We start from the raw sequence: 23,558 nt of genomic DNA on the forward strand, positions 1-23,558 counted from the left end.
TGGCTCAGTGTCCTACGATTGGCTGCAGCACACTTCTGTCTCTTGCACATTCGGCGAGATTCTTGTTTGGACGTGAATCGTCCAATGTGCTTGAGTACCACCATGGGAATGGCACTTTGGGAGCACCCAACATTAAAGTTATAACACTATTTTCTAGCATATGTAGTTAGAGAAAGCCTGTATCCATACATACCCATCTACAAAATAACAGAGAAGTATGAAAGGGGCCATATGTGATGTACTGTCCGTGCATGAAGTGAACACCGTTAAACAGCAGATGAAATTGCTCTTGATCTGAAGGGGAACGACATATTCCCTGCTCTGCAGGTGCTCCGTCTGGGAGGGAGCAAGGGATAGTAATGAGGGCAAAGGCAGTGAGGGGATCAGACCAGGTGGGAAGGGTGGGTAGGCTTAGAGAGGTGTGGAATATGCTTACATGTCATGTGTCTTTGTCTCACAAACACCTTGTTTTTTCGGCCTCTGATTGTTGCTCTCAACAGTCTCCTTCTAGGAGTCACCCATTTCCTTTGCATCTTGAACACCTGCCTTGGCTTTAACGCACAGCCTTTCCATGAGCTGTCCTGGGCTATCCCAATCTAAGTGACAAGGATCCCTCGTCACTTTTTAGGCCAGTTTGCTGGGCATTCTGTCCACATGGCTTCGAGGATGGCAGAAAATTACATTCCTATCGTGCAATGGCAACCACCGCACAGTATGCAGGATCAAGGAGAGTACTCCATCCAGCGGATTAGTTCATTTGATCGACGCTTGCTGAACGTCTGCATTACCTTGTGTCAGGCGTTGTTCTTGTGTTGCAGGTGATGAGTGAAAGAGGAAAGCAGCCACCCCCTCGGAGCGCAGAGCCTCGCTGGGAACACAGACAGGAATAAGGAGTCACTGTGCAGGGGAGAGAGTACCAGAATGGTAGACATGCGCAGAGTTAGACAGCCAATAGGAGGGGCACTCAGTCCAACTCAGACTGACCAGGCAAAGTTTCCCAAAATAGAAGACACATGAACAGAATCTTGAACAATGAGGCATTCCATATAGATCTTCATCAAACATGTAGAATGCATTTAGAAAACCTTGTAAGGCCCAAATACACAAATACCTGGATCTCAGCTTCTAACCCACACGATTATATTAAACCTCTCAGCCCTCAGAAACATTGTCCCTGTTTTCTTATGGATGTGACCAGTCTCAGGGCTGGTCTCAGGACCCAGGATGACGCTGGTCCAGGGAGGCATGTGAGGAGGGTGCAGAGAGTGTCAGAGCTCTGAGGTCTGTGGAATGCATCTCAGTTTACTGATTATTTAAAGGACTTTAAAAAAAAAGTATATAAATGATACATGATGATTGGGGCCGGGGATGAAAAAGAAAGCATACCTACCCAAATCCTACCAGCCAGGGTCAACCCCTTGGAACATTTTGTTTTATATCCTTCAGCGTTTTCCTGCAAGCCTATCTTTTCTTTTTTCTTTCAAATATGGGATCCTACTATCCTCCACATCCTGGTCTGCAGCCTGCCTTTTGCAGCTAATATATTGTAAACATACTGAGCATTTCTTAGAGGATAAGGTTTGTAATGAAGTTAATTCCAAGTGCCTCATCAGTCAAAACACCTACAGCTTACTGTGAGAGTCCAGCTTCAGAAAGTGATAGACAGAGATACAGTAAATCATTTTTCAAACTTTTTATTCTCATAGGCAGTATTGGTGGTAGGCTTATTGGTGTTAAAAGACAAGGGGACGAATGAAGAGCTCTACCTGGCAGTGATGTTTATAAGAATACTTTCAAAGACATGTGCTCTGAAATGATACATATCATTAATGGCTGGCTTTATTTACCAAACATTTTTCTGGGAAAACCAGCGGGTTTTAAATTAGAGGGTATCAAAGACTAAAGTTTGCATGCACTTCTAGTATGATTTCACTTGAATTTCCCTTTTCTAACTTAGTCGATATTTTACAAATGACTTACTTTTTTAGGCTTTTAAACTATTCTACGCAAATGCCTTATGGAGAGTTGTTTTTTTTTTAAAGCTCTATTTATTTATTTTTGCTAAGCCGAAAAACACACTTCACATCTGGGAGTGACCAAAGAACGGACGAGCTTTCCTTTGAAGACTCGGGATTGAGTTTTACATTTTCAAGGGGTGGCTCAGGGCCTGCGGTGCCACACGTGAGGCAGGTCTGTGCCCTGGAGGTTGCAAGTCTCGCAAAGGGGCAGAGCTGCGACACAGCATGGAAGCGCCCTGCTCAGAGGTGCCTTCTGAAGGAGGTCACTGGCGTGAGAGCCGAGTCTGGAGGGACAATAGAGAGTCGGGCAGGTAAGAAGCCTGGGAACTACACGCCAGGCAGAGAGAGCAGGAAAAGGCGTGTCTGACAGAGGCAGCCACAGGCCACACAGCATCACCAGCGCCTGCCGTGTGAGGCCTGCAGGAGTCCAGGCAGGGCTGGCAAGGATCAGGAGCGACGTGGGGCTTTATGCTGCTGGGCAGTCAGCCGCGAGCCTGTCATGGAGCTGTTCTCTGGGCATTGGAGACGCAAGACTGAAGACTTTGCTTGAAGCTGGAGGTAAAGATGCCAGAGCCTTGGAAGCCCAGGCCTCAGTCATCTCGGTGGTGGAACAGGAGAGGAGAAAGCAGGGGAGCGTCAACGAGAGATAAGGAAGTGGAGGGTCACAAAGAGTGACAGCAAAAACATGTGGAAGAGCAAGAAAGATGATAATAGCGAGGGGAGAAACGGGGTACAAGGCATGGTTGTGAGGTTGAGATGCCATCGCGTGTACAGGCGGAGCCCATGGAGAGGGATGATTTGGGTGGATGGGAGAGAGTGATGTGCGGAGGAGACTGAGAACGCTGTGATGAGGTGTCCTGCCTCAGTTCCGACTGTCCTCTCTGTTGTGCCTTGTGGGAAGATGGTAAAGAAGAGCGAATGCAGAGGTGGATTCTAAGTGCAGCGCTCAGGAAATAGAGACTTCCCGATGGGCTCGTTTTCCTCATCAGAGTGGGCTGTCTTCGGAGAACAGGGGACGGGGTGATAAGCTTTGCAGGACAAAGTAAAGGATAAACCTACCGCCGACTGGGGATAAAGGCAGGGACAGCTTATCCCAGCACAGCCCCTGGCACATAATAGGTGTTCAGTTAATACTGAATTAAAAGATAATGTCAAAAGATGGTGGAAGAACCCAACTGAGGCTGGCAGGCATGGATTTATCCTGATACTATGTATGTGTCGTTTTCTTCAGTGTCCAGTCTCAGAGACCATTACGTTAAAATGAAAAGGTGGACACGAACCCAGTGTTGATCTTTTCCTGGGCAGCTGCAAAGTTCAAGAATGGAAGGGAGTGAAGGGTATTGTTGAAAGAATCATTGGGGTTGGGCCAGTCAGGATCTGATCCACTAGGAGAGAACAGAGGGTTCGGGGTGCAAGGAAATGGAGGTAGTCAGGGTTTAGGAGGTGGGACTGTAACTTCTACTGTGTCCGTAATATATACCATAAATACATGTCTCCTCATTCTTTAAATGGTATTTGTGTATTATTAATTTTAAGTTTTTGTAAAGATGAAATTAGAAGCAGCCTAAACTCCCAACAGCAACATGCCAAGTTCAAGTTAAGGTTGTAATGAAAGAAAACCATATGTGACATCCTTGGAAATTGGTGACAGTATCACATTTGACTTGGGTAGATGTGGCTGGAAGCAGTCTCTATGCCCAGCACAGTGCCAAAAATCAGGTCTTGTTATTTCTCCCTTCTGAGAACAGGGGGCTGTGGTGAGTGCATACTAATAGCCACGCCATGTACTTAGCCATTCAGAGAAACACGCGAGGACCTCCTCTGTGCTGGTCACTGTGCGGGGCACCGCGTCTGCGCTGAGGGTGATGAGTAACCAGGTGGCAGGGGAGAGACTGCCTGCCCACCAGGCTGGTTTTGGGTTTGGTTTAGGAGAAAAGGTCGACACGCTTTTTAAATAAAAACAAAGTGTGTGATCAAGTGACCGCAAGAGTGGTAGAGAATAATAAATACGAAAATGATATTGTAGTGAAGGAAATGTATGGGCTCAGGTAGTCTAGAAAACCTTGAAGGAATTGATGACATTTTAAGTAGTTGGAGAGTAAAAGGAAGGGAAGCTCTGAAAACTCTGAGTGTGCCCGGTCAGGTACCTGCTGCCGTGTTGACTTAGGTGCTTGAACCACATTCAAGGCCAAACTGAAAAATGCATAGAGGCCTGAAACTTAGTTCTGCGATAAAACTTTCCTTTTTAATGAAGTGAATAAAAATAAACATTTTGATCTTTTAACTGAAAGAATAAACCAATTTCTCCATGACTAGATCAAACGGTTTAAATTCAGTCCTATGGGGAATTTTAACGCTCAGTTTGATACTCATAGGCCTAATTCTGGGAGAAAACCATTAAAGTCATGAAGTAATGAAACAATTGAACAACAGATCTTTATTTTGTAGAGAATACAATGAATGCTTGGAGGTATATCATCATTTCTGTGCTTTTGGATTATTACAAACATCAGCCTCTTTGCCTGAGAATTACAAGTTCTGTGGTTTCTAACTGACTTCAGGGTAGGATGGGTAGGAATTTTTAGGGTGTTATTCTTCCAAGAAGAGTTTGGAGAAAAAAAGAATTTTTTTGATGCAGAAACATAAAATGACCCACATTTTAGAGTAGTTGAGTGACTCTTCTCCTGCAAAAATAATTAGTTCTTATTCTTGTTTAATTTGGATATCCAGTAGAACTTAGAACTGGGAACCCAGAGAAATGAAAATGTAGGCAGATAGGATTCCTACCCAGAAAAGGCTTATAACAGAATACTTTGAATACCACACAATTATTTTACATTATTTTGCTAAGTTTACCCCAGTAGATTTCAATTACTTTCCTGGAGAACAAGTCAATTGCAACTTTCATTACTTTTTAAAAATTCTGTTTGTGGGGGTTGTAGAGACTTATGTACTGCAAATTTTGCTTTTAATAAATGACACTAAAGTGTTTTCAATTTCCTGAAATAATTGAATAAGAATTTTAGGAGTCTTGTAGCCAAAATAAAAAACAGAAAAGCCATGGACGACATTTCTCAGGAATCATAGTTCTGTTGATTTTTCTTTCAGAATTTGTGTATCTATAGATAATTTATAGTTCAAAAGAATCGGGAAACATGTCTGTGTAGGGCTAATTTTGTCCTTTTCAATGTTTCTAACCTCAGTTGTCTTCACTTATTGGACCAACCTCTCAGCTTATCTGGGGCTACATTTTTAAAAATTCCTTTCATAGGTTCAAACATGTTAGTCATTATCGTATCCATTTCCAATGAGTTATGAATGTGGTATTTTCGGATTTGCTCAGTTTCTAGACTTGGGGTTTTTAAGATACACAATTGATTTAACAGCTTGACAGGGAACATAAGTAAACTTAGCCACTTTAAATGCTCATGTTAATTAGAAGGTACATCCTGAAGCAGGTATGTTTTAAAAATGTCAAGTGTATCATAAAATAAGGAAACTTGATAGGCGTGCAGTAGTTTGGCAGGCACCCATCCAGCTGTTAAATGCACAAGGGCCCTCGTGCCTCACTCTGTACAACACTCGTAATGGACTTGGATTACGTGCTTGGTAGTTAGTGATTTACAGAAGACAGGACTATGGGCTTTTTTCTATTTGAAATAATATCTATCTTGGGTGTTAACAGAGGGCATTCTTAAGTTGAAAGGAATGAAACAATTATGATCTTTCATGGTTGTGTTATCATTTGTAGATAAGTTAATGGCTTCCTGTGCAAATAATTGTGGATCAGCATACCTAAGATTTGAGTTCTCTTTAAAGTCAAAAATATTTTTCAAAGCCATGTATCTATAGATATGAATCCCTCTTCAAGGTCATTAATCAAACTTCAAAGTGTTAATGCTCATGAAAAGAAGCCCTATTTTAAATTTTTATGTGAGTAACAATGTTAGCATTGAACAGCCAGATCAGGGTATGGCATTCATTATGTTTTTATTTTTTATTTTTTTTAATTTATAAATCATGTTTATTCTGTTACAGTTGTCTCAGTTTTTCCCCCTTTACCCTCCTCCAGCCATTCCACCCCCACGCCCCGCTCCCACAGTCAATTCCCACTCTGTTGTCCATGTCCATGGGTCATTCATACATGTTCTTTGTCTAGTCCCTTCCCCTTCTTTCGACATTACTTTTTTAAAGATGTTAGTGTGATATATAGCATGTATATAATATCACACATTACATAATATAGTGTATATGTAATATTACATATTTTATATTACATTGTATGTTATGTGTTATATCATTGTATATGTATAATACATTATGTTATATATTATGCATATTATATAATATATACATATTATTTATTAAATACAATTATTTATATGTCATTTTATATACAATGTATTATATGTTAAGCATATTATATAACATAGACTATATATGTATATTTATGTAAGTAGTCACACAAACAGAGAGGAAGCAGTGTGTCTGTGAACAGCTGTTATGTGGTGGGACCAGGGCTATTCTGACTTCCCCAGTGTAGCGTTGAATGGCCTGCGTGTGATTGACTTGGCTCAGTGGGTCCTGTGTTTTGGTTCACTGAGGACTTCCGCCTGTCCTTTCCTGTGACCATCCATTCTTCACAAGAGCACAGACATTGCCCCTAGACAAAATGAACAGTCCTTCTTGTCCTTGATGTTGTTGATACTCTGGCTTTCAAATCAGAGTTTAGATAAAAATCCCTTGCTTAGTCACTTTTGGTTAGCCTCCCATGTTCGGAGCCTTAGGTTTTTCTCATTTTGAAACATTCTCTTTGTTAGAAGTTAGATGCCTCACGAATAAGAGTTCACTTACTCTGCATTAAATGGATGTACTGTTTTAAAAATCTAAATTGTTCGGAAGGGGATGAAATTAGACATAAAACCTCATTCCTCAAATGGCGCCACTACTGACAGTTGCTGCACTTGTGTGGCTTGCCACTGACTTGTCTCTCCTAAGGCACCTACGGGACTTCAGCTCTGCACAGCGAGGACATTAGCACCCTTCATTCATCTCTGCTCCCTGTGATGAGTCCTGGTTTACCCAGGACTTTCCCAGTTTTAGCCCTGAAAGTCCCGTGTCTGGGAACTCCCTAGGTCTCAGGAGGCTTTTCCCCTACCTATAATCTCCTTGTGTGTTAGACTCCAATTTTTACAGGATCTTGTTTTAATACTGTTGTTATATTTATTGTTATAATTATAAGTGTTTGTTCTGTCTAGAGATTGTTTCTAAAATTCAAAGGCCATTCTGCCAATATTATTCACTGTGAAGCCATGTAAAAGAATTAGATCCATAGACAAAAACATTCCATCCTGGATCATTGAATTTTGCTGCTTTAAGATTTTCCCAAGGTCTTCATTTTCTTATAGACACTCCTCTACTTTTGCTTTATCTTCGGCTTCTACAGTCTCTTCATTCCATATTGTTCTCTTCCTTAAATTCCTGTTTTCACTTTGCAGACCAGTCCCTTGGAGTAACTTTTTATATATAATAGGCATGCACAGATGGTAAGCTCTGTTACTACATGTTTGAAATGTTTGATTTTACCTTCACACTTGATTGATATTTCAGTCTATATTCAAAGTGATAGTTCCTCAACTTTGAATGCCTTGCTTCTCTGATACCTACAAACTAATATGGTCAATAAGTCTGGAGCTAGACCAGTTCTTACCACGTAGTTGATTGTGTTATGTGTGTGCACACACACATGCCTGCCTCTTCACCTGTCTACCCGTTCACAGCTTTGGGGAGCTTGTGCTTTATCCTTAGTTCTGATATTTCACCCACAACCTTTTTTTTTTTTTTTTTGCCTAACTGGTCTGAATTCTCCACTAGTTCAGGATATTTCCTCCTCACTACTCTTTACTCTCTTTACCTAGAACTTCAGTAGATGAATATTGGATCTCTTGGAATTGAATCTCCATGTCTTTCATACTTTCCTTTTCTTTGTTTATTTGCTGTGTGTTCTGGAGATTTTCTTGGCTTAAAGTGTGAAACCCACTGAATGAGTATTGAGCCATATAAATTCTGTTAGTCCCTTGACTTTTCTGTTTTGGCACCAATTTGTCTAATAATCTGAGAACTTCCCCGTTCTTTTTCTTTTTGCCATTTCAGACCTTAGGAAAGTATTGTTCTTGACAATGATGATCTTGACAGATGATCTTGGATTCCTTAGAATTTTTCTTTTCCAAGAGTCCACATTTCTTTACTATGTAGACAGCATGTAGTATCACTGTTTTTCACCCAAACCCCAGCTCCAACTAAGTTCCCTACCTTGGTTCCCTGGAACAAAGTCTTGTCTACCTTCTCATGCTCTCCCACTGATATTGAATGTCTTTCCTTCTGTCTCCCAACTCTCCTCTGATCACCTTCCTTCCACTCCATTTACACAGAAGGTTCTGGGACACCCCCTCAGCCAGAAACAGTCTCCCCTTTATCTTAACATTCATTGACCCTTGCCTGAAACTTTCTTGGCATTGCCCCTCCCTCTCTCTAGCCGAGGGTCACCACAGCTAGAGGAGGGTTCATAAAATGCAGCGAATAAGGGTGTCAAGAGGACAAGAAAATTCCTAGGCACAAGAGGGAGAGGATGGGGAGGTCCAGTGACCAGGTGGAGGCTGCTCTGGCCAGATACCCGGAGTGTAAAAATGGCGTATCAGTGGTTAGGGGCTTGCATTTCTATCTCTTACTAGAAACTGAACTGGACTGAAACTTAATTTTTCAAATTATTTCCCAAAATTCTCCTAAGTAGCAATTAATCAATAGATGACCAAAATAGAAACTATTAAAATTCTCTTTATGTAGCAGGGGATGGAATTATATAACCTGGATACATTCTTGAGATTTCTTTGTGGTTTGGCTTCAGTAAATTACTACTTTACATACAGCTTTTAAAATATATTTAGACTTAAGTTTAAAGAGTGAGAACCACTTGTGTAAACATCATTGAATACCATTCTTTTAATGAATGGGGTGATGTTATTTATATTCTTTCTTCACTTCCTCTGGAAAGCCCATTTCTTTTGAGAAGGCTTTAACCTATATTGTACTCCCCTTGAAAAGTGAAAGGAATTCACTTTAGCGTATTTTAACTCAGCCACAAAATTCTCACTGTTGCTACTGAGAAGTGCTCGGACCAAATCCCTGTGACAGGTATGTTTAGGGGATTAAAACACCCTTATTTTATTTATTCTTTCATAGGGAAGATGTTTCTCTTTTTTAAAAAAACAACTTTGCAAGTTAGTATTTCAGTGAAGGAACTGGTGACCAAGGGTTTTCTGGGCTGGGCTGAGGAGTCTGGGTTCATCCAGACAGCAAGACAGCAATGGGGGGACCTTTGGGAGGATTGAGGCAAAGAAGTCACACAGTCATGCTTGTCACCCAGATGACAGGCTGGACGTAGGGTTAGAGGCAGACCGGAGGGGAGGCTGTGATTTAATCCACATCAGAGGGTGATGAGGCCATGGACTAAGTCGGTGAAAGTGGTTTCTATGCAATTCTAAGATTTAGTCCATATGAATTGTGCTGCCGTTGGGCTAATTTACTGGGTATTTTAGAATGACTTAACCCTTTTAGAGCTAGAGGGGACATTGGAGATTCTTAAGAAACGCTGTCATTTTACAAAAGGCAAAACCTAAGGCCTGAAGAGAGGAAGTGATTCCTGCAAGTCAGACAACTCACTTCTAACAGAGTTTGAGCTTGGACCCAAGTCTCTGGACTCCAAAGCCAAGTCCTTTCCGCTGACACCAATCACTCGCCTGTCCTCCTTGCTCTCTGTTGAGTGCATGCCCAGGCCTATGTGCCACCGAAGGATTTATCACCCGCTGGTTGAAGACACAGAGCATCATATTTACACACTTACTATTTTTCTCTAGTCAGCTCTTCCACATGACTCTATTCTAGTCTTCCCTAACCTTCCCAACTACACATTCTTGCCCACTGTGTTCAGAAGGGCAATTACTCCCCGGAGAGAACAGGAATCACCCAAGAACACGCTGGCCCCCACCTGCCATCAAATCTGATAACCATCATCTGCCTGCCCCTTGTCATAACAGGGAAAGGGCCCCAGCCTCACTTAACCTTGGGTCCTGGGTCCTGGGCTCCAAGTCCTCCTGTCTTTTTCAGGGATACGCCTCATCATTTTTCATATTCCAGTATTTTCAACCCCTTCTCTGAAAGACCTGTCCTGTCAACGTTTATATATCACCTGGACTCTCCCATTTAAAATTCCACTTAGTACACCTATCCAGTGAGCCATTGCACTCAGTTATTCGTTGAATGATTATTTGTGAGCGGCCACCATGTGCTGAGCATTGGGCGTGCCAGTCACACGCAAAAGAAATGGAGCCACATGTGGGCTAATGGGAGACACAGATGCTAGATATCTGTGCTTGCGGAACATTAAGATTGCAAAGTGCAATTCTAATTTTATGGCAGGAGGTACGATGCTTCAGTTTTTTCGTAGGTACTGTATTATAGGTTTATAGTGACATTTATGACTGTGTGTTCTCTCTGGCACATCTGTGCATGACAAAAGTCCCACCCTTTGTTCTGGGCTTTTAGACTCAAGTATCTGAGCTAAAAAATGCGCATAAACTGAATCCGAAGAAATATGAATCTGCTCATGGTGTTAGAACCTAGAACCACATGTATTTATTTTCAATAAAATGAGTTATTGAATAAACCATGTTCAAGGTGATCTGAACTTGCAAGATAGATGGAAGAAAATCCTAGTTGTTTTCTGTGAAGGAAACCAAAAATGTCATACAGAAAAGATGATCTGTTAGGTTCAGGTTCCCTGAACTCTTTTTGAAAATGGCATTCCCATTGAGTTTGAACCTTTGACATCAGAAGAATAAATGCTCAAGCACAACTACATATGCTAATGACACGTTTAATAAAAAGAAAAATTGTTTTCCCAATGACAGATTTAAAATGACAAGGTTTCTTTGCCTCCCTCAGTTATCACCCTCCTATTTTCCTCGTGGGCGACATAATTCAATTTTAGCGTTTCCCCTTTTTTCAGAAGTAAAAACAGACCACATTAGCAAAACCAAAGATTTCCAGGAAGTAGTAGTTGCTGTGATGGTGAGGAACATGCAGATGAATAAATCACTGTTCCCTAAGAACTGTAAAATGTTTTATTGGAAGTCTGCACTCCATATTTATGTTTTCTTTTTTCCCCCTGAACCTGAAAGCTCATTGAAATACCCTCAAGATGGAGGTTAAGTAAAAACTCTGTGATAGAGTTGGTAGTTCATTTCTTAAAAACTGATATGTCAAAGCATGTTTTTCTTGACTGATGTGGAACAGTTAAAAAAAAAAAGTCCTTCGGTGAAAGGAAATTACCTTTCTAAATATAACACTCTAAAGTGATATAACAGTTTTTTTCCATATGTTGCCTGAATAAAAGTAGTGTTTTCACAGAAGCCTGTTTTTAAAAAAAAATTTTTTTAGAAGCCCTGGTTTTAAAAAAAAATCGGAACTTCACCGTTAAATAAACAGACAATCACAAGTTCAGATTTCTAAAGCTATCTCCCAAAATATTGGATTATTACATAACTAGCAAAAGAAACATAGTATCTTCTGTTTCTCTTTACTAAGATCTATTGTACTGATGAGACATTCCAACTTTAAAAAACCACAGCCATCTAAATCCTGTTCATTTTAGGGAGTTTCACTTTACTAATTAACGTTGCTCACTTTTGCTACTTGCTAACACATCCAAATTGCTTAATATTATTAATCTAGGTTTAAAGAAGCTCTAGGATTCCAATCTATAAAAGGTGCTGCTTATAAATTTTTCTGCTTAGACGTGTCTGTCAATTTCTGTGGCTTCCTCCAATTTATTAAGTACAGAATTTGCTAAACCCTTAATTTTCAATCACCTTTCTTCTCATTTATATCTGGAATTGAGGATCTTTGGGAAGTCTTACCTTACCCAAAATTCACTAAGCCCTCAATTTCAATATTAGAGTTGTGTTCTTTTTAAAAGTATATATTTTATTTACTTCTTTATTTTTAGAGAGAGAGAAAAAGAGGGAGAAAGAGAAACATTGATCGCACCCCACCTGGGGACCTGGCCCACAACCCAGGTATGTGCCCCAACAGAGAACTGAGCCAGCAACCTCTAGGTTTGCAGGGCAGTGCTCAATCCACTGAGCCATACCAGCCAGGGAAGAGTGATGTTCTTTTTACACTTTCAAGCACACGCTGCTCCACTGAAGCTGCCTCTGGGCATTGTTGCTTGCTAACTCTGTGATACCCCCTCCCCAACCCGCACCTCCACCCCACTGGCCACAGGTTCCCTAAGGGGAAGGACTCTGTCTTTCCTGGTCACTTAGTCACTGCTGGGTCCTCCTCACCCATGTCTGGTACATTGTTTGGTGCTCTGATGTTGGATGCATTCCAGGTGTTTTGGGAGTGGCACACGTTGCTTGAGCGATAGGAAAGAGAGTTAGGAAAGTGGCGATAACTGTGCTACAGCACTTGCAATCCAGCTACCATCCCATCTGTTCGCTGGTCTACCCACCGTCTTTCAAAGCCTGCTGCCTTGGGCAGAGGCTTGGGGTGTTCCTTTGTAATTCCAGTGCCCTTAACAGCACTTGAATGTACATCATTCATTCAAAAAACATTCACTACACTTTTTTGCCCAGTGTACCTCCAACACTGAAAAATAAAGAAAAGTGGTGTTGGAATTCCCAGTTCTGTTTGGCCAGTTTTTCTTATTAAGAGGCCCACTTTGCTTTTATTTAAGAACAAAAAAGAGAGGGACATACAGGGGAATATAAGGAGGGAATCACCTACTGGAACTTCTAATCTGTAATTAAGTAATAGAATTAACAGTACTTTGTCAAGTAATTATGCCAACTAGTACTTTCTTAAAAAAAAAAAAAACAGGAAATGGCAAATTCTAAGGTCTGGGCCATCAAAGTCTGGTGTGCAGTGTTTGTGTTGTCTAGCTGCTTTGGGTTTCCTTTTTAAAAAATTCACAGCCAGCCTGTGAATGGTATGGCCCAGTGGACTGAGCACTGGCCTGTGAACCAGAAGGTCGCTGGTTCGATTCCCAGTGCAGGGCACATGCCTGAGTTGCGGGCCAGGTCCCTGGTAGCGGGCTCATGAGATGCAACTGTACATTGATGTTTCTATCCCTCTCTTTCTCCCTCCCTTTCCCTCTCTAAAAATAAAAAATAGAAAGTAAACATTCATAGCCAGTTCACCATGAAATATAGCCCAGATTTAGGAAGCATCCAGGACTGGTCTAACATATCTTAATAATGTAAAGAACTTCAATCAACTCTAACTAGTATTGGTGTGTGATCCTGTGGAACCCAGGAATTGATACAAACTAAGAACTGAACTTGTCTTAAAAACTCAACTCATTTCATAAATTTTATTTGTGTGTGGCATTCAGTCAATGCCTGATAAAATGTGCAAACCCTACATATATAACAACAGGATTGAGTGGGTAGAACCTTTATTTTGACAGATTTTTCCCAGTATATCTGTTTAAATGCCACTGAAAACAATTCAACTTATTAAACATTGCTGATGTATATAGTTTTTCCAAAAACGCATTCATTCATTTGGTAACACGAGATGCCATTTCTGAGAGACACTGTGATTTAGTCACCCTGTAACCCTGTGCCTGGCATAGTGCCTGGCACATATCAGGCATTCACTATGTAATTTAATCAAATTATGGGTAAAACTAGTATTTTTACTGGATAGGAAACCAATGAATACTAGCTATTGAAAGATTTGTACCACTTCTCTATAGTCTCCACTTCCAAATTCTAGGGTTTTGGGCTTTTTTAAAGTGGTTGAGACCTACTGTTTTTCTTTTGCAACATCAACTGGTCATTTAGAAATATCAAATTGCAGATAGAAACTGACTTGACTTTGCAAGAAAAGCTATAGAGTGTCTGTGTTTTGTGGTCTCAATAAGAACAGAAATGTGTGTCTCTACACAACAGGTCCTAAGTACTTGTTGAATTAATAAATAAAACCCAAGTCTGGGATATTTAAATAATCACCTGTATGAATGGAAAAATCTTGTGATTGTTTGACATTCTTATTCTAAAATGTTTGTTAACTTAAATTCTCTCCCTCCCCTCAGTTTGATCAACCAGTCTCTTGTGTATTTGGTGGGTTTTCTTGTTTATGTTGGAATAATAATGCACACAGATAGCATCCCAGCACTATGGTTCTAGGAAAGGACTAATAAAATCAATAAATGTTTGATAAGAAAGAACTAGGGAAAAAAGTGCTCTTTACATTCTTATTTTTGCAACTTTTCTTTATATTTCCAAATATTATTTTTTAAGTTAACAACCTCTCTAGGAAGAGCAGGATACCATTTTCAAAGGTATTTTCCCCAGGAATAACAAAATTAAGGTTCCTAGAAATATATCTAATGAAAGAATGTATCTAGTGAGACCTTTATATAGAAAATGGAATAACTTTAATTTTATTGAAAATACTTTTAAAAGACCTAAAAATGGAAAGAGGAAAGATATTCATAGATAATTTCATTATTATAAAAATGTCAGTTCTTTCAAATATAGATCCAATGCAATCCTAACAAAATTCCAACATGGTTCTGGTGGATCTTAGGCTGATTCTAAAATTTTTACAGAATAAAGATCCAGGAATAGCTAAAAGAATCCAGAAGAAGAAACAGGGAGGAGGATTTAGAGATGTTATTTACGAGGTCTGTCCAGAAAAAGTTGAACCATTGTTAACATAAAGAGAATGGTTTGTACAACATCAATGTATCGTGGCAGCAAAGAAGAGCGGACTGGAATGTGTATGCATGAACTATGATGACTTCACTGTACTAGTCAGTGGGGGCAGTAGACGCCATTAAGTGAGCATGTCCAATGTGTGACCATGGCATTCAAAATGACTGAGTGAGTAGAGCAACGAATCTGCATCAAATTTTGCGTTAAGTTCCAACAGTCCTCCATGGAAACTATTTGAATGATTCACAAGACCGCAGCTATGGACAACTGGTGATTGGCAGCTTCATCATGACAACACGCCTGCTCATGCATCACGTCTCATACAAAGTTTTTTGACAAAACATAAAATCACCCAAGTGACTCAGCTCCCCCTACAGCCCAGATTTGGCGCCCTGCAACTTCTGGCTTTTCACAAAACTAAAATCAGCTTTGAAAGGGAAGAGATTTCAGATCATTCATGAGATTCAGGAAAATACAACAGGGCAGCTGATGGCAATTGGGAGAACTGTATGAGGTCCCAAGATGACTACTTTGAAGGGGACAAAAACGTCAATGTCCTATGTACAATGTTTCTTGTATCTTGTATCTTCTTCAGTAAATGTCTCTATTTTTTCATAGTACATAGCTGGATACCTTCTGGACAGACCTCATATATTGTTATAAAGCTATAGAAATTTAGACAATGTGATTTTGGCAAAAATTTTATAGTATCAGGTTGGCCATAATATGGAGCAAAAGGAACTCTCATTTTCTGTGGGTGGAGTTGTAAATTGGTGTAATTACTCTTAAAAAAAGTTGGCCTAACCCAATAAAGTTCAACCTGTGTTTAATGAACAAATCAGCAGTTCCAATTCAGGTAAATACAGGGTAGGAACATGATACCGGGGCAATGCACAACACTGCTTATAATAGGGGGAAAAAACGGAAATATTCTAAAAGTTTGACAGTAGAGCATATAAATACTCATATACCACAAAGTAGCTAATGAAATGCAGTGAAATACTGGCACCAGTACAAACGATTGTACTACCTAGTCAGCAAAGCAACGTGGAGGAATCTCACACACATAATATTGAGTGGACAAAAGCAAGTCATATTGGAGCTTGTCCGTCTATTTTTTGGCTCAAAAGCACACAGTATAATAGTGTGAGATTCCTCCATGTTGACTCATTTGCAGGATGGCTGCAGCGGCTCTGGCCTTCAAATCCTCTCTTATTTGTGTCTAGTAGGAACAGGAATGGGTGTGTTTCCCTAGTAATTTTAATAAAATACCCCAAATTATGTCTCATTGGCCCTGATCAGTCTGGTCTGAGCCACGTGCCTATCCATGAACCAATCAAAGTATATAGAGAAGTGACACATAATGAATGGCTTAACCTAATTAATGTCATTCAAAGCAAATGGGCTGGGAGTAGGGAGAGGGAGAGGAAAACGCTAGTATAGTTGCCAGAAGGAGGGTGGATGGACATCAGCCTTCAAAAATAGCAGATGCTATTACTCTGTGTGCTTTCAACAGCCCGTTTAAGAAGGTTTGTATTACACAAGCTGTTGTTAGTTGCTTACGGCCTAGGAAGGAAATGAGGCTGCTAAAAGAAGGACAGATAGGAGGCAGAATGTGGTTTCTATGGTGCAGCGGACCTAGAGTCCTAAGTTGCCTAGCAAATCAGAATGGACAGACGTGAGGCGACACCCCAGCGCGGCAGGTGTGGGCAGAAGCAGGACTCCAGTCCAAGCGCAGAGATTCCTTTTGGATTTGCATGACCAGGTTGTGTATCCCTTCAAAAATACTTTGTTTTTGTCTACTTGACCATCTCTTTCAGATCCTTATGGGGGGAACATTTGGAGATTTGCCCCGCTTTGGCAGTATTACTATGAACTATATTATAATCTACACTGGTCTATAGACCTGTGATTTCTTGTACCTCCTCACGTGGATTTCCACCCTCACTTGGTTTCTTCTATGAATTTCATGTGTTTTACCCAAGAAATAAAGAGAACAAATTTTGTGTGCTTATAAACAAATCTTCAGGGCTTTTGTATTTCAAATAATTGACATTTTAGGTAAGATAGTTATAGTTTGGGGTTTTTTCACAGTTCTTATCATAAGTGGTTTTTTAAAAAATCAGACACGACTTTTAAATCATTCTTTGTCTAAACATCACCTAATTCAGGCCATTAAAAGCTATATTTATCCAGTTCCTGGGTATGGTGGTCCTCCAAAGCTAACAAGCCTTTTAGTTTGGTCTCTTCTGTGGGTAATTTTTGTTAACATTCATTTTGGAATAACTAGAATTGATCCCCTGGTTATTGTTAGGGACACAAAGCTTTTAGTCTCTCTCTGCACTCTGTCGTCTAAAATTAAGAATCAGCTTATTTTAGATGGTGTAGTTAAAAGGATAAGGTGACATATTGGATTTGTGTCTCCTTTTTACAAAACCAACCCTGACACTGATTTATTTTTATTCTCAAAAGCACACTAGTTGTGTTTTGCCTATGTAACTTATTTTAAACCTCACCTTGCCCACACTCCAGACTATAAGTTCAGCATTGTTCTGTGGCCAAGAGCAATAAAACGTGACCAGTTTTGCCATGAGTCAGTGCAGTGCAGTCAGCATTTTCTTTTCACAAATATAACATCAATGGATATTTATAACATTCCTCCAACCTTCAAAAGTGGATTTTTTTTTTTTACATAAAATTCTATTTTTATTTAATGTCCTAAGTATAGCATGTTAGTGGATTTTGCACTTCGGCCTGGATACTCAAATTTTTTTAATCCTATCTTGAATTTATAGAACAGCCTCTGGGGTCCTGAAGTATTCACCTATAAATAAGCATCACTGATTGTAAAAGCTCTCTCACTGTTCTCGTATTCCTATAATGGTAGTTCACTTTCTACAGGCCAAAAATATAAATTCATTGGTTTACCTTGTATTGAATTTCCTGGCTATATGATGCTCCCCCTCCCCCACCTTTTTGTAGAAGTATCTTTGTACTTTTCATCATTTCTCATGAGGAAAGCAGTATCCTACAGATTCCCGTAAGTGTTTTCTATATAAATCCTTCATTATAAGCATAATTTTGTTGACTGTGATCTATTTTCACACTGTCTTCATTTTCACTCATTTGTGACTGGTCATTGCTGCCAACGGACAAAACACATTGCTTTTTAAGTGTTGTTTTCTCAGATCATCCCGCAGTACCTTTACTATTTCCAGTTGGATACTTTTTAGATATTTCTCTTGAGTTTTCTAGGTATTCAAACTTGTCACCTGCTGATGGTGGTAATTTAGTTTGTTCATTTCCTCTCACTATTGCATTGTGAGCACCTTTGATTTTGTTCTGACTTTTTAATAAAAATGTTGTCTGTAGGTTTTTTTAATCTTTTTTTAAAAATCACTGTAAGTGATCTATTTCTAGGTTGCAGAGAGGTTATCAGATATTGGTGCTGAGTTTATCATGTGTCATTTTGGCATCCTTGAAAATATGACTATGTGTTGCTCTCTTGTAACCTATTGAGAGGGCATACTAGATCTACTTATAGAATGTTTCTAGAAGAAGCCCTATAAATATTGTTGTATCATTATTTTAATATACTAGAAATTGAATTTTCTGAGCACTTTATTTAGTACTCTTCTATCTCATTTGAGTCAAGCAAGCCTCTTACATTTTGTTTTTCTGTCTTTGTGTCTTATCACGCCTCATGCACATTTGGTTATCAGCCTGGGCAGGCTTCATCGAACAAACTGGAAGCCTCATGCGTTCAGATCCTGAAAGCTCCTTATATAGTTTGGGGATAATCTAACTCTTAAAGTAAACCACATTCCTTAGGTTTTAAGTTTTTATATTTTTGGTTCAGTTTTAATAATTAAATACCATATTAGAAAACTCCATTGAGATGTTTAAATTTACTCACAAGGATATTTTTATGTAGTGCCATTAATGTTTTAATCTCTTCCATATCTATAATATATTCTTCTAACAATTTTGGTTTCACGTTGCATTTTATGATTAGATTTGTCTGAAATCTGTCTAAAGGGTATTTCATTCTATAATGAACCAGCAACTGCTTTTTAAATATCTGGATACAAAATCACCGCTTTTTTTAATTTCTGCCTGTTCTAGATTATATTTATTGTTGTTTTTCAACTCTACTGAGTTTAAATATTTAATTCATTTCTTTGTTCTCTCAAATTACAATAGAGAGAAGTAGCGTTACAAATGAAACTACATTTTTTACTCCCTGTATACAAAATGCAATTTGCTCATCTTTACTATCTACCCCCACTCTTGCCCCTCTTTTTAATAACATGATCTAGGATTTCAGACTTAGATGCAGCTAGTTATTATAGTAAAGCTTTTAATTACATTTTTTTCAAAATTTTTGAAAGTTTGCACTTGATTCGGACTGCAGTTGGAATAATTCGCACACTTGATTCCTTCGTTCCCTTCCTTCAATGCCGTCTACCAATGCTACTACTATGTGACCACTTTTTCACTCTTAACTTTTAATTTTGATTCATCCCTCAGCAAATGGAATATTTTCAAGTAACACTTTCATGAAGATACCCAGCTAGTAGATTTCTAGGCACATTTGTTTTTTCCTTTAAAAGCCTAAAAACTTGAAAATATCTGTGGTTCCTTCTTTTTAAAAACAGTGACCAGAAAAACAGCAATCCCAAATTTCTCCAGATGTAAGCATCACCCCCATGAACATCTACACCCCCCCACCCTCAGCAACTTTTCAAATATGTAAGATGAGAGGAATTATGGAATATAACCACAGAGAAGCACTCAGAGAGAGAGTAGCCTTAGAAAGTTGTTCCCGTCCTGCGGAGGACTTGTGTTTGGGATATAGGGCTACTCTGGTTGAGACTGAGTGAAATAGTTCGTTTTCTCTCCACTCCTTGGGGCTTCATTCCTCCACGTAGATAAATTCTTCCTGGCCTCTGGCAAGTCAATGACCTTAGTTATTAAGTGCTATTGAAAGTTCAAGTCTCTTTTGAATTTTCTAAGTATGCTGAAGGGAGGGGAAAGACAAAGATTGGATGTCAGTAATTTTCTAATACCATATCCTGTAATTTCCTTTTTGTTTTTAAATTAGTAATTGTTATGATTATTACATTAGGTCTGTTATAGACCAGTAACATAGATGTGACATTTTCCTGGGAAACTGTGGGCCTTTTTGAATCCAGTCTTCCATTTGCTACTTAAAAATGAGCCCTGATTCTCATCCATGTGGAAAAGTAATGTTTAAGTTTTTACTTTTAACAATTTATTTTTTGTGTTTCCACTACAGGTGAAGACGGATATTAGGAGCCCGTGGGTGACCACGTGGGAAAGGCTGCCTTCAGCTATAAAAGTGAGCTGTTTTTATTTTTTGCCATTGAGTATGAACCATATTAAAAGATTAATATAGTCACAGTTTAGGTTTGTTAGATATTTTTGTAAATATAAGTACAGCATAGGCACAGTTTTTCTTGCTTTTAACTATTTTGTAAGACAATAACAAATATTCTAACTCCAGGATGAATTAGGAAAGAAAATGCGTACTTCAAAAGACATACATGAAGAATAAAAATGGAATCGGGAAGAGTAAACAATAGTGTGACCCGGTTTGGAGTCATTTCTTCCTGTTGGCCTTCTAGTTAAAGAGTCGGTCTTTCCGTAGTATTGTAAATGCTTCTCATTGGCCAGAAAAGTTCTTCTTGTCTTTTTTTAACTTCTTTTTCTTCAGGATTTAAAATCTCAATCCAATTTTGTGGTGGTAGTATTTGAAAAGTCACAATAAATGATAAAAGGCAAAAGGAAGGAAGAGGATATGCCCCCTTTTTAAAAAAAGTCTAGGCCATTACTTTACTCTCTTTCTTTCCCAAATACTTTAATTTATCATACTCTGACCATAGGATAAGCTATTTGTCAAGACCTGGAATGTTGAACTAACATTGCTCAATAACATATCAAATGCTTACTAGAACGATAGGAATAGATGAAGAAACTCGGTCTGGTAGGTATAGCATGGTAACACTTTTTACTCACGAGTTTATATTTTCAGTTTTACACCAGGTCTTTTTGTTTAAACAAACAGTAAAATAAAAACAAAATTAAAAGCCTAAGTGTTATAATGGTTAGAGCTTTGTTGCCTTAAACTAGCAAAATAATAATACATTACTGGAATCATAAATATTTGATACACTGCATTATTCTTCTTGAAGTGCTCAGAGTTACAAAGACAAATGGTATTTTAATGGCATAAAGATGACTTTGCTTGTGTCAGAGTTCAGAGTTCACTGGTGTTTGGTTAACTGGTAAAACAATGGTTTGCTTACTGCAGATCCTCATTACTGGCAAGAAAGTCCCAGGAGACCTTTTGCCTAACCCATGACTCCAGCGCTGGGTAGCATAAACATTAAGAGCCTGTGGTTCAGAGTTAGTTGACTTATCCATTAGGCACAGTGCCCAGGGTCTGTGATGCTTTTAGTGGCCACGAAAATGTTTTAATTGTAATTTCTTTCAGAAGCAGGATAAAATGAATAAAATAATAGTGAATGTATCCTAATGAACCTAGCCTGGGTTATATTCTTTATACTAGTGCAGTCATATGTTTTAACCTTTTTTTATGGAAGAAGCCAACATGCACAGAACCCAAGAACATCATCTTCACTGGGTTACAGGCTTACTTTCCACACACGACAGTTTCAGTCACCTGAACCCTTTTTGTTTTTTGGAAAGGAGTAATCACTTTTTTCATAGATGACAATCTTTTCTCTAAATGAGTTTATACACTTGTTTGCTCATCAGCAAGATGCATGGTTCTATTTACAAAGAAAGAAATGACATATTGTTACGTTAGCTATGGTACTTCATTACGTTTTCCTAGAATAAAATAAAAAATGTCTCCCCTGAGATACCCATTGATATTCTGTTTGCTGTGTTATAGGCTATGGAAAGTACGGGAAGGGATGGCGAGACTGGACTGGGATTTTCGGTCCCACTTTCGCCCGCGGGGCATGGGTTCCAATGGCAGAGGGCCTCACCCTGCCCGCTCGCTGCTGCCAGAGTCCAGAATTTTATTTAGCTCTCTCGTGATTGCTGATCTGTATTCCTCTGTACACAGCATTTTCTATTACAGTGACTGATCTGGTTTTGTTTGTTTCTGAAACCATGATCTAGTTTGGGAGGAAATATTTCTGTTGGTCTTCGACTGCTGTGACCATATAAATTGTGCACAGAATATCTTCTGAAAATCACTTGTTGATTTAAAGTTAGTGTGTTGCATGCCTGTGGGGCTGCTTTTGCAAACTAGGTGCCCATTCAAGTATAAACTCCCTGAGAGCCAGGACCTCTAAATGTTTTGTTTGTTGCTATATACTCTAGAAAGAGCCAGACATATAAAAGAAGCTCCAATGTTTGCTGGAAGAACGAATGAGCTAATTTCCTTCTGGGGGAGTCGTGCCCCGACCCTTCCCTACTCCCATTAATAACAGTGGAGACTGGGTGCTGGAATGGCCAAGTCCCCAGTGCCCGGGAGGGGTGACCCTGTGCTGGTCAGTCCCTGTCTTGAGACTCATTTTACCCTTTTACAAAAACAGGCAGCTGGGCTGGAAGGAACCTTTTTAGTCTTCTAGTAATTAAAACAACAACCAAGATAGGGCATCGAATGGCCTAGTGGTCACCGGGCTCCCTCACCCCACCCTCTCACGCAGTTCAAGGTACCCTAAGCTTTCTCTTTCCAGTCCCCCCTCCCGGGGGAAAACATACCCCTGTATTTCCAAAACAGTTTGTCACTTTAAATGTATATGGCACGTTATCAAATTGATCAACACCCGCTCCTCAAAAAAAGCCATGCAAGACATCTCAAAAATATTCTGAAATTTTATTAACCAGTGTCACCCCCATAAATTCAATAAATAGATATTTTAAAAAGATAAACTGTTCTGAAATTGTTTGGGGTATATAAGGGAACTGACAAACCTCTAGTACTCAGACTAGCAAGTGTCTGGGAAGGTAGACAGAAATATGTATAGTACATCAATATAAAATAATAACCTGCCAGTCTGTTGCCCGCCTCGCTGGGGAAGCAAGCCAGCCTCTGCCATTGGGACCACTTAATCAAATTAAGATGGGAAAGCAAGAGAATTCTAGAGTGACGTGCCCCTCTCTCCAGCCACTGAAACCTAAGTCTGAGGGTGTTAACAGAAGGAACAAACTGACTTTAAATTCTTTTTTTTAAATCTCTTGACTTTAATTAGTAATACTTGATTAGGTACTGTTAATTTACAGACACTTTAGAAAAACGAGAACCTCTGTTGCGTAGTTTGATAACCCTAGAGGAACTAGAATGCATATATTTTTTCTGTTGATACAATGTGCGTGTGTGTGTGAGAGAGAGTCATCTTCAAGACTGCATTTTTTAAGTACCACCAAAAAAAAAACCATGTAAGCATATGCGCCCATTCAGATATACCTAATTTTTCCCTGCCGTGACCCTCAGTGCCTTCTTAGCCAGGGCTTCGCCTGCCCCAGCTCCTTGATGGAAGTGTTCAGGGAGAAGCAGCTGCTGGAAGCGCACAGCACAGGGCCGCCCGAGGAGAAGAAAGATGCCAACTCAGTGTTCGAGGGTGCACGCCGGGCACTGGGGTGCTTGGGGTCCTCACCGTGGCTGCTCTTGCTCTTGGATGCCAAGCCCATTAGACCGCTGAGTGCTAAACGTCACAAATGGTGTGTTTTCTCCCGATATTTGCTGTGACTAAGCACT

At 39.5% G+C, this 23,558-nt stretch overlaps 1 protein-coding gene across 1 annotated transcript in view; it reads left to right on the forward strand.

Annotated features, from left to right (window-relative positions):
* Positions 1 to 20,123: 20,123 nt before the first annotated feature.
* PLEKHG1 (pleckstrin homology and RhoGEF domain containing G1) overlaps positions 20,124 to 23,558 on the forward strand; it is a 156,983-nt gene continuing 153,548 nt past the window's right edge. The window contains exon 1 of the mRNA XM_054570111.1: positions 20,124 to 20,162. The gene's annotated coding sequence lies outside the window, so the exon portion shown is untranslated. The remainder of the gene's footprint in view (positions 20,163 to 23,558) is intronic.

The sequence above is a fragment of the Pteronotus mesoamericanus genome, unplaced genomic scaffold (assembly GCF_021234165.1).
Source record: "Pteronotus mesoamericanus isolate MK-2021 breed Mesoamerican mustached bat unplaced genomic scaffold, CSHL_Meso_final contig_20, whole genome shotgun sequence".
NCBI lineage: Eukaryota > Metazoa > Chordata > Mammalia > Chiroptera > Mormoopidae > Pteronotus > Pteronotus mesoamericanus.